We start from the raw sequence: 12,431 nt of genomic DNA on the forward strand, positions 1-12,431 counted from the left end.
GAGTCAAATTATGCAAAGCTGTTGACTCCTTGCAATGAGTTTCTCTTGTGGTCTTGGAAGAGAAAGCAAACAGAATCAATCAAATGTGAATGGGTTGGAGAGATCTTAACTCAAAGGCCGTTTCCACACGAAGGCGGAAGCGGCCGGGTCGGCATTTATGACGCCCACCCGACGACGCTGGGACCGTCCGCACGGACGGTCCTGGAAACAGCCGGGCAGCCGGCGCCGCAGAGCACCGGTGCCCGGCCAACCCGGCATGTCCCCGGGCCTCTGGCGCGTCACCGAGGCCTGGGGACACGCCCCCCTGGCCCTGCGCGCCTGCTCCAGCGGCGCAGGGCAGGGGGGCGTGTCCCCAGGCCTCGGCAACGCGCCGGAGGCCCGGGGACAAGGTAAGTGCCGGGTGGGGGAGGCGTCGCGAAGCTGCTGCCATTAGCTCAGCAGCGGCTTCGAGGCGGCGTTTCCCCAAAAACAGCGCTTCCAAGCGCTCTGGGGAAACGCCGGCTTCGCGATGGGCAGGTGGGGCGAGGGCGGCGCGGCTGCGATGCAGCTGCGCCCCCTGTGCGAATGGCGGCCTGGAGACGGCGGTTTTACCGTCTCCAGGCCGCCATTACTTGCCCGTGCGGAAATGGCCAAACATTGTTGTGGACTGTCATTCTCTTCCCAATATCAATGAAATGTTACTCACCCTTAAAGAAACAACAGTCTTTAGAGTGTTTGATTTATCCACAGCTTATCACCAAATTCCTTTCCTAAAAGAATCCTGGAACTACGCAGCTTTTACCACTGCAAAATGTCTATTTCAATTTAAACAAAAGACATTTGGTTTCTGAGGAATTTGTTCCAGAAAATGATGCTTAGAATATTTTGGAAAAATCAGATGCGCTGTCAAAATGTTGATGTATGTCAAGGATGGCCATGAAATAATACTGTTCTAAAAAGAAATCTTTCAGCAAAATGGATCACTGTTAACAAGACTCAAGAGACAGCAGCTAGCTGAGAGAATGAATGATTGGTTAAAAAATCTTCAACTTACCAGTAGGGAAATGAAATCATTGGAAGAGGCCATTGGAAGAGTATTATAAGCAAAACACTTTTGCTTATAGTACTGCTTCTTACTCAGTAACAAGAGTACTCACCTTTTAAACTATTAAGAAAATGAGAAGTCAATATAAGATCAACAGGGCACATGCAGAATAATGCACTTTCAAACTGCTTTCAGTGCTCTTTGAAGCTGTGCGGAATAGCAAAATCCACTTACAAACAGTTGTGAAAGTGGTTTGAAAACGCATTATTTTGTGTGTGCGGAAGGGGCCCTAGTTGCAGTTTCCTGGGAGTAAGCCCACTGGATAGACTTGAAGAGGATTCTAAGTAAACTTGCTTAGGATTGCTGAGTACCTACCTAGGAGGACACATGTTTTCATGCAGACTTTTTTATTTAGCAGTTATATAATATATTAAAAACAGATGAGGAAAAAATGATGGCAACCAGTGTTGCATAGTGGTTACAGGGTTATACTAGGATGTGGGAGACTCCAGTTTGAATCCCCACTCTGCCATGGAAGCCTTTTGGCTGACTTTGGGCCAGTCAAACACTCTCAGCCTAACCTACCTCGCAGGGTTACTGTGAGAATAGAATGGAGGAGAGGACAATGATATAAGCCATTTTAAGTCCCAATTAGGAGAAAAGGTAGAATATACATCAAGTAAATAAATAAGTTATTGAAAAATGGTACTAGTCTACTAATTTCATAACTAGTGTGGTTTACAGTAATTAAATGTATAAAACCACTGTGAAGAGTAAGAAAAGACATTTCAAATAGTCACACACTTTGCTAATAACAGACATCAGAAAAGGGTTTTGCCTTCCAAAAAGGTGAAAAGAAATGGAGCATCAAGACTTTCCAAAACTCAGTGGGTTACAGATTCCAATTTATTTTGCTCTAGAAAGCCTTGAAGATATTGATGAATAATGACAATTTAGGGATCCAAATTCTTCCACTACTCAGATTTTCTTAGGCCTCTCTGATAATGAGAAGGAGCACAACAGGAGATTGCCAAAAAGATTTGAATTTATAACTGAATTTTTGTAGTTTATTTTGATATTATAAAGGTATGTTGTATGACAGCTGCAGTTTATTCCCTTCTTTGGATCTGAAAGTCATTCCTTTACGATTTTTGTAGTCCTGCCCTTAGGAAGTGACTTTGTGCCATGCTTTCTTACAGGTGAATGTAGGATATTCTGCTATGACATTTATCTTCCAGATTTTCCTCGTTGGACAGGAAAATCTGGGGATAAGTAATTTTAACAATACAGCAAGAAAGGGAAGGGGGAAAGACAAGGAGATGGATGGGAAAAAAAGAAGAGTGTATGACTCTATATGTAAAGACCTCATGATAAAGTCAAGTTGTCCTTTGTGTGTGTGTGTGTGTGTGTGTGTGTGTGTGTGTGTGTTTCAAATTTTAGTTTATTCTCCTTGTCAGAAGCAAGCTCCAAAATTTTCTGTGATTCTCACTGCTGCTTTACCAAAATATAAAATGACCCCCCAGAAATCTTCCAACATCTCAAAATGTTACCGAAGTCATTCAAATCAGTTTTGTTACAGCTCTTCCGTGACTAACAAACATGACTTATTTTGAAGCCAACTGTGTATCTGTTTTGCTCCCTATGAAAACTGCTCTTTCCGCAGTGTCTTTACATTGGACAAATGATATCTCCTTCAAGCATTTTAGAGATACATCATACATAGTGCAACAGAAGCAGTATGGGAACATAAAATCTACGCCATGGGTATGAATGAGCGACCCCAGTGATAATTGGGCCTGAGCTGAATATTGCTCTCTGAGGTGGCCGGAGCAATGATGGCTCTGGTTGGTTGCTTGTCCTCCCCAAGTTTGTTTGGACAGGATTGTTAATGAGTGATTAAGAATGATTTGTTGGGAGCTGTTCAGCAGGGTTTCTTCTCTTCTCTTCTGGATGGTTTTATTTCACAGTTAGCGGCAGGGGCTCCTGTATTGTCTAAGAGGAGAGGACAGGCATGCCCCACTGGATATTTGGCTCCTTCCAATCCCTCCTTCCCTCTTTGTTGTGGGCTCACCGCCGCTCTCTTGGTGCCCCCTGCTTCCAAGGCCTGTTTAAAGCACAACTGCAAACTCATAATATTTTGCTTTCTCCCCTCCCACAATTACAAGCAGCTGTTTGCCCAACAACTCCCCCCCCCACACACACACACACCCATACACACAAGGAGCTCTCTGAAATCACCATGGAGATGTCACTTGCAGAAGCAAGACTGTGGCTATGGAAACCTGCTAGTACTTACTCTTCTTTGCAAACTTTTCAGTGTCTGAGGGAACGTGCAGCAGCACTGAGCATTCCAAACTACTGAACATGCACACGACTCAGGGGGAAATTATTCTTTGTCTTTTCAATCAATATTTTGAGATTCACTTAAATCCTAGTATAGAAAGGTCCTGAGAAAATCCATTGCTCTCATGTTCACTGCATGTAATGTCTGACTGTTAAACATGGACTCAGACTACCCTTTCACCATATGCATATTCAAAAATAACAGTATAGTTTATACACATCTGACAGGTTGTATAATTTGACCCTTAGCAGGTCAATTGTTCTGGCATGTGGCTTCCAGTTGCTGGGGGCAGGGGGGGAGGAGGACATATATACATTACTTACAGTACAAACAGAGTTACACCCTTCTAAGCCCATTTTAATAGGCTCAGTCCCTCTTTTCTTCAGTAAGACTCCAGTCTAAACAAACTTATTTGAAAATAAGTTCAGCTGAAAATAGCAGGATTTACTTTCAAGGAAAGAGCATTAGGATCACAGTTTGGTGTACATGTTCCTGACCTATAGTGAATTATATCTGTTGGGCTGGGTCAGTGCTGTCTATAGGTTATTAGGAAGACAGTTTCACCAGGATAAATTGCACTTGAAATTCTGTAAATGTTACTAGAGGTAGGAAATGAAAAGTGATGAGGGAACCAAAAACATGCCTCCTCAGTTATAGATGAATTTGTTGTTTTCTTACCAAATGTACATGTACATTACTATTTCAAGAAAATAAAACTGCATGCTAAATTATAATGGTTCATACATGTATGAAATTCAAAAGTCTAAACGACTGAGTATTATTCAAACAATTAAAATACACCAAGTGGAGATGTAGCTCTCTAAAGTATCTAAGGGTGCTCTCTTTAGGCCAGTCTGCACAATGCATATGGTACTAAATATGCCCCACACTGTCTAAAGAATGTGTATCTGGAGATATATCAGTATAGTTCCCCATCGATGCCCTGCCAATATACACCAGGAGCAGCTGAACAGGGGGAAAGGCCAGTAATTAGCAGAACTGGTTATGATTGTGGGAAAGTAGGGTTTAATATCATAAACTTTCACAGATTATGTCTCCCTGTGCTGGTACCATCTTACATCAGCAAAAATGCGAAGTATAAATCTTTTGGTTTTATTTCAAAACAAATTAAACTGCCTTTCTTCCTCTTGTGACCCAAGGGGGCTATACACACCAAGGCCCATTCTGCACAGGCTAGTGAAGCAGCTGCACACAGGGTATACGTGATACTTAACCCGGGGGCCATTCACACGCTTCCATGCGGGAAGCCCTGGAGCTGCCGCAGCCAGCGGAGGGGCTGTTCACAGAGGTGCATCCTGTGTCCTAAAAACTTACCTTCTCACCCTGCACAGCTCTGCAAAGATGAGGAAACATGCCCGCACAGCCACAGTGACATCTCGGGGGTCGGAGGGCAGCGTGGACATGTTTCCTTGTACCTGCGGAGCTGCGCAGGGCAAGAAGGTATGTTTTCAGAAAACAGGATGCGCCTAAAAGCGGCGCCTCCCACCTAGTGTCGTTCGCGCGGCACCAGGTTCAAAACAGTGTTTTTGAAAAAACTTGCTCATTGAGCGAGTTTCAAAAACACCATTTCCCCACTGGTTGAGGGGGGGGGGAAGCACAGTCTTGCCTCATTTCGGAAGCAGTAGCCATGCAAACTGCTCCCCCAGAACAGTGTTTGTACCATGACTGGGGCACTGTTTTTGGACCGTGCGGAACCTACAGATCCTGAGGAAAATGGATCATTGGCCTGTACCTTTTCTGTAATGAACATTTACCTATTTCTCTGACTTCCTGACCAGTCAAAGGTGAATCGCTTTTCTTGTTTATGGAACCCTTGAAATATAAGCCAGAAGGAAGAGGAAGGCATGTAAGGAAGTTATTTACCAGAGAGCATTTGGTGAAGGGTACATTTTTCCAGCAGAACTGGCTGCTGATCCTGTGTGGTTTAACTCTTTGATATGCTGTCTAATTGATTTTAAACTGGCAAAGAGTGTATGTTATTCCAGTTTAAAATTTTAATGTATGCCTTTGCAAATTAGTCACTACACTGTTTGCTGCCTTGAGTCCATAGAGATAAGGTGGGATAGAAATGTTTTAACTAGAAACAAATCAACGAAGGTGGCCCTCTGTCAGATTATCAGTACCTGATTGCTTTGCAGCCTCTATGGACATGTCTAATTCCCATTTAAAGCCATCCATGCTTATGGTCATTACTACATCCACTGGCAGTGAATCTCACAACTGAAGAAGTTATTGGGTAAAGAAGTACTTCCTTTTGTCCATCTTGAATCTACTGCCCATCAACTTCTTTGGATCAGAGTTCTAGTTCTGAGGAAGAGGGAGAGAAGTTCTCTCTATCCACTTTCTCCTTCTATGATAGCAATCTTTTCTCTGAACAACTAATTGAGATTGGCATGATATTTGAACTCACACACCACAGACTGTTAAGTAGCACTGCCCTTTGCAGCCACTTGGCAGCCGGAATAGAGGCAAGAAGAGACAAACAGAGGTTTATGCAGAATCCAGGATCCCACAAACTGTTAACCCATACTGGGTCTCAAGACAGTTTCTAATTAAAAAGATAAACATTAAAAAAAACTCAACATCGTGTTGTAACCTTTCCCCCTAATAAACTAAACTTTAAAAAGAAAAACCTGCAAGATGCATCACGTTCAAACAATTCTCTTAAACCCCCATAAAATAAACAACCCCCCCCCCCACAATGTTAGCCACCAGCTCTCAAAAAATCTAAAGGAAGGAGCCACTATTTTGGAAGAGAAGATTCTTTTTAAAAAGCTCAACCAAAAATGTGTATAGAAAGAAAAAAGGTTTTGCCTGGAAACTGAAACTAGCAGGATAAGTTTAATGTGCCCAGTGAATCTCCATGGGGAGAGAATTCTATAGCCGATGTACCACCACAGAAAATGTCCTCTGCATTATGGCCAACTACCTTAATTTGAGAGGCAGGAAAGGGCATACGTGGAGAAGGGTGCATGTTGTATATCTCAATTGTATGGGAGGGATGCAGCCTTGCTCCTACACTGCAGGAGTGTCCTGCTTAGCAAATTCCCAGATTTGGGCCAAACACTTGAACATGCTTTGTTGTATTCAGCAACATTTGAAAGTATCTTCCAACATCATGAGTTCAACAAGAATATAATTTCACTAGAGTAAATTTCATTTCCAAATGCTAGAATATTCATATCAATGTGAATCACTCTCTGCATCTTATGGAAAGTAGTCATGTGAACTGGAGGAAAGAAAGCATTGGTGTGAACTGGTTTTATTTGAAAATCAGTAGTACAGTTTAATTTGAACCAGGGATCAGACTTGAAACCTGTTTTACTGACAAGCTCACTGCCTGGAACAGGGGTCTGCAACCTGCGGCTCTCCAGATGTTCATGGACTACAAATCCCATCAGCCCCTGCCAGCATGGCCAATTGGCCATGCTGGCAGGGACTGATGGGAATTGTACTTCATGAACATCTGGAGAGCCGCAGGTTGCAGACAACAACATTCCTATATTATTGTGGATCATTTTATACATTATAAGCCACCAAGGACTTATGACGTGCAAATAATGTCCACTTTTATTTTTGCATTGCTTTTGTTATGGGCAGAACAAGAAACTACACATTTGCCTCATGGCGGAGTTGAGTGAAATACATCCACTCACCAATTCTGCCAGCAGGGAGGTGAACATTCCTATTCATACATTACATAGGAAGCAAGTTTTTTTTTTTTTAAAAAAAGCCATTTCAGGTAATATTTTTGGGACTTACAAAAAATTGCATGGGCATGCAACAATTTGGGAATCCCTCACCCCCACAACTCGCCTTTCAGAATTCTGTAAGCTCTTGGGAGTTTGTGCATATCAATTCCCCTCTAGCACATAAACACCCCCTCTTAACTGGCTCTTGCCATTCTGTGTCACTGGGAGAAGATTCAGTTTTCATAGGCCATTTTTTGTTAATTTATCAAGTAGTATTTTTCTGTTTATTTGGAGGTCCCAAACTCCTGTATTTTCTGTGGATAGCTGGTTTTTTCTTTCGCTACCATAACAGGGACGGGGCAGTTCACTATTAGAAGGACCTGTTTATTTCTTTGTCCTGAAGACAAATTATGATGATTACTGATAAAGGGGTGAAATTCTGGATGGTATCTTTTCCAATTGTAGGTTGGAGGGACCATGATTCTAATGATCCTGAGGTCCTTTAAACAAATCTTGAGTCTATTAAAATGGCGTAAGAGTGAGACCTCCACAGAACTTCTCACCATGATTTGACAGCCTTACCGCTTGCTGGAAGCTTTTCATGTGTGACTGAAAATTCCCTCTGCAATCAGAACTATATTCCATAATTGTATCACCTTCATTTGCCACTTATTCCTGTGTGACATTCTGCGTAGAATGGCACAAAACCCCCTCAGTGAGGGAAAGGGGATTTGTACAGGGCTGTTGCCTTTAACAGAATCAAGACATAAATCTTGGTCTTCCTTTCCAGTTCTCCATGGCACAAAATTCCCTATTCTGTGTAGAAATGGTGTGAAAAGTGATAACGAGTGCCTATGACTTATAAAGCCAAACCCTTTTCTCAGTTATATCTAGTTGCTTCATACTCTACCATGCATGCAACAGACATTGAAACTAGTTGTCAACAACCAGATAAGTAGATGGAATAAGGTAAAGACATATTACCACACCACACCCTCCCCTACAAGCACATACAAGAGTTTCCAACCCCCCCCCCCCCCCCCCCCCCCCCCCCCACCAAAAGTTTCCCCCCCCCCCCCCCCCCCCCCCCGGCCATTGCACACAGTGTTGTGAGTCCTACTGGCGCCACCGCAGACAGCAGAATGAATGGGAAACAGTCAGACCAATTCAAGAGAGCCCACAACAGGTGCTGACCCTGTTTCTCAGTCAAACTGGTAGGAAAGCAATGGGTCGGCCTCAAGAACTTAGAAACAATTTTCTCTGATTTCAGAGAAGTGTTCTTGCCCATTTCTCCTAATCTGTATGCAAGATCCCTACAATGCCAAAGTGCAACCTACATAACAGAAATGAAAAACAACATGAGCTAAGATGGAACCGCATTGTTAATGATATAAAAATAATCATCAGCCTTCAGGATTCTATCGCCCATGCTAAGATACAATTCCTTTAACAAGCTTTTGCTCATCATGAGTTTTAATTCTCACGAAATATGTCTACTCCAGACTGATCTGAAACCAGCAAACAAAAACCAACATTTATTTATGTCTTCAAAATTAAATTATCTATAAACTTTCATTCAGACCAGCTAAGTGTACTTCCTACAACTAAATTTGAAGTTTGGAAGACAAATGGATACTGGGAAAATTCCATTGATAATATTGTTTTTATTAATTCAAATGTCTGCCTATTTAGCATTTGCTTCATATATATCACTGACAAGTCACATGAGGGACAAAGCAAGAAGAAATTGTGAGCTTAAATTATTTGCATAATAGTGACTGTACTAAGATGGAACTGAAAGGGATGTTTCCCTCACGATATAATTTGAACCCCCTTTCTTTATGCCTAGCATAGGGGGGAAAAGATGTTGCCAAAAGATGGCTTGGTTTGCCTACATTCCCAAATACCATTGCTCTTGAAATTGTTCCAGCTGGTTTCTGGAGGTCTGATACTTCGGCTTTTACATGAACACCTCCCAGTCACAGTGTCATGTCTGGGACTGTTAAACAGCCAGTACCAATCATGTTGGGATTCCTGACTTCTGACCCTGGGGACATTCACCATGGCCTTTTCTTGCAGCCATTGTAGAAAGACCTCTATAGAGCATGCTAGGTATATAATCTTTCTACGTATGCATTAACCGAAAGAAAAAAGAATGTTTCCTCAGCAAAGTCCGAGTCAATATCTGCCATGATAAAAGGGTATCGGGCTCTTCATTTGCCTGACAGGTTAAGGCCAGGCAACAGGACCGGGTAAAATTTGTGCCAGTTTTGAGAGGGTGTGGGGGTGAAAGAAAGGGTACCTGCCGGTTCCCACTGAGCCAACGAGATTGTTTTTAATGAGCATGACTCTCTTTTCCAGGAGGGGGACTGGCTCACTAATTAGAACCATAAACAACCCTCTCCCTCTTTCCCACTTCTTTCCTTATACAATTAAAACAAAGGATGTTTAAGATGTGCTTTCTGAAGAGGACTCAGCACCTTCATCTTACCCCAATCATAAAGTTAGTATGTGGTCACTGCTAACATCAACCAATTAAAAATGTTACACCCCCCCCCCCATCTCCATTACAATGATAGTAATGATTAATGTTTGATAAGACAGATGCTGGCATCCAAGTGGGCCTTCCCAGAAGTTCTGTCCTCACGTATTTGGCGGGGAGGGGGGTATAGTTACTTGTAGGGTGGGAGGTCACCTTTCACATAAACAGAAGTATTTCCTTTGTTTTTACCCCACATTGTCCAGAGCTGACCACTGCATTCCAAACAAGTATGGGGGGTGAGGCCCGTTGCCAAATCCATCTCTCTCAAAGGACACTGCTAGGAGTACTTTTCTGCCTTTTCCGAGTAGACTTCAGAAACACTACAGGCCTGGAACCACTTGGCTTGGCTGCTTGACTCAGTCCAACCATTTGACTATCACAAATAGCATTCCATATCCAACTCCCCACTGCTCAAGGGGACTTGACCATCCTTTCTCTTTACCTCCACTTCTCTCACAAAAGTTTAGTTTGGGAGCCTCTTTGGCAGCGTAGATCAACAATTCCCGCATGTTAAATTTTGCAGCCCTTGAAAAAAAAACACCCCATCTTAGCAGTTCCAAAATTAAAAATCTAAACCACATCCAAAAAAAACATGGTGGCTTTTTTTTAAGGGAAGAAGACTGCAAGTCATTTGAACTTGTTAAACTTCCCTACTTTCTAAGGTTCAACCTGTTGCGCTGCTTCAAGTGTGTTAACTTTTTTTAACCATTAAAAGGACTCACAACTTTGTGGACAGAGTTATTAAGGAGGGACACCATACAGCGAGCTTCATTAAAGATCTGTTTTCAAAGGTTCAGAATTTTTGTGTTAAAAAAATGCTTTTTGCCACTGTTTTGTCAGTTCCCATCATTTTACACAAAGTGGATATAAATTAAGGGTGCTGTGTCTACCGTTCCGTCTGATTGAATCATCACTCAATTTTTAAAAATACACGCATACATGTATATAAACACACACATACACACACGCCTGGGAAGGAAAAATCAAAACGAGGCTGCATTTTCTTCTCTTCCAATGGAGCTATATTTTTCTCTCTCCAAATGCAAAAGGATTCTTTACATAACAACTGAAACTCAGAAGAAAGCCTAATTGGATTAAGTCCTTTGAAAAGGAGGCGAAGGTGCCTGAATGGGTCCCGGCCAAAGCTCCACTTTCCCCGCCACCTGCTTCGCAAGGCGAAAGTGGCTTCTGATTAATATTATCTTAATCAGCCCGGCTGCCGTCGATCATAACCGGCCCAGATTTCCCTTGAAGCGGTGCAGCCGGGCGCCGTTTGGGACGGAGCAACGCTCAGATCAAGAAAGGCCGGAGCAAAAGGCGCGGGGATCTCCAGCCAGGCGGCTTAGCAGCGAGGCCTTGGCCCGGGGGGGAGTCCTCGCAGCAAGCGCCAGCAGCTCTGGGGCAAGAGTTTCAGCCGGGATCCGGGGCGCAGCAAGCCAGCTAATCCTGCCCGCTTCCCCAAGTGCATTTCTCAAGACAACAAGGAAGCACCTGCAGGGGTTGGCGGCGGCGCCCCCCGCTCCCTTTCCCTTCCAGCCCCAGCTATTTTGCACGTGGCGCGTTCGCATTTGTCGCTCGGTGCAACGGGGTCATCGGAAAGCTTTGGTTTTTAAAGCCGCGGCGTTACGGGAGGGAAAGTTATGAACGTGACTCGGGGTCTAATGTTACAGGAGACACTTTGGAACGCGCATCAGTCCCGCCAGCGGATTGCTGACCCCCTTGGGACCCCCTTGCAGTTTTCTGTTCGGCGAAACTCCCCCGAAAGTCTCCGGGAGCCTCTCGGCTGCTGCCTCTGCCTCGTGAGGATTTCTGAACAGCGACCTCAGGTCCCGATCCTGCACTACCCGGGTTCGCCGAGCAAGCCTCTCTCGCCCTGGCCGCCGGGTTGCTGTGGGAAAATTCAAACGACCCCTTCACCGCCGCCACCTCCTGCTTCTCTTGCAAAGTTGAAGTGCGGCCCGATCGCCCTGGTGCTTCCAAAGCGGCACTCCTTAGAACTAAACTCAGTTTCCTTCCGTGGGATTGCTCCGGTTTAAGCAATCCAAGAAGTCCAGGATGCGTTTCTTTTAAATGAAAATATGAAAATGCTCCGACGCAGCATTTCCAAGTTGAAGACAAGGGGTAAATAATCTCCGCCCCACCTCCTGTGCAAAGAAGCACCTGTTGAGTTTTAAGAGCTGATCGTCCTTATCATTGCTGAACTGACTTCACCCCTGGTTTCCAAGCAGCTGACCTTTCCGTTGCCCCGTTCAACCCCCTACCCACCCCCGGGGAATAGCAGCTCGCAGCCCTCCTTGCCGTTTTCACAAGGATGCTCCGAGTTGGAGAACTTGGGTCTCCAATCCTGTCGGGAGCATCATAAACAAGATTAGCCACTGGGCAGACGCAATGAGTTTATACAGTTTTCTTTTTGGGTGGGGGTGGGTGGGTGGGTGGGGGGGGGGGAGGTTAAAACAGGATTCAAGTGGAGTAAGGAAGGGGCTGAGAGAATACAAATATAGTAAAATGGGAGAGAGAGAGTAAAAGTGATTTCAAAGTAAGGTAGAAATTTAGGACCGATTTGCATGTAAGCATGTCCGGCACTGGGCTGCACAGAACTTTGCTTTGAGCTGCTTGTCTCAGCATCCTCAAAACTTGGGGGCTGTTGAGGGGGAGACCTAGCCCCATAATTGTATGTTGCAATAAAATGAAAGTAAAATAACTTGTCACTTGAGGTCAACTACATTCCAAGACAAAAACTGATCCTGACCCAAAGGAACTGGCGAAAGGCAGAAGTCAAGACTTCCGAGCAAGCCTTCAAAACTCCCT

The 12,431-nt window shown here is 44.0% G+C and overlaps 1 protein-coding gene across 5 annotated transcripts in view; it reads right to left on the reverse strand.

Annotated features, from left to right (window-relative positions):
• RFX4 (regulatory factor X4) overlaps positions 1-12,431 on the reverse strand; it is a 97,911-nt gene that overhangs the window by 84,515 nt on the left and 965 nt on the right. The window lies entirely within an intron of this gene.

Source organism: Sphaerodactylus townsendi, linkage group LG06, assembly GCF_021028975.2.
Source record: "Sphaerodactylus townsendi isolate TG3544 linkage group LG06, MPM_Stown_v2.3, whole genome shotgun sequence".
In the NCBI taxonomy this organism is placed as follows: domain Eukaryota; kingdom Metazoa; phylum Chordata; class Lepidosauria; order Squamata; family Sphaerodactylidae; genus Sphaerodactylus; species Sphaerodactylus townsendi.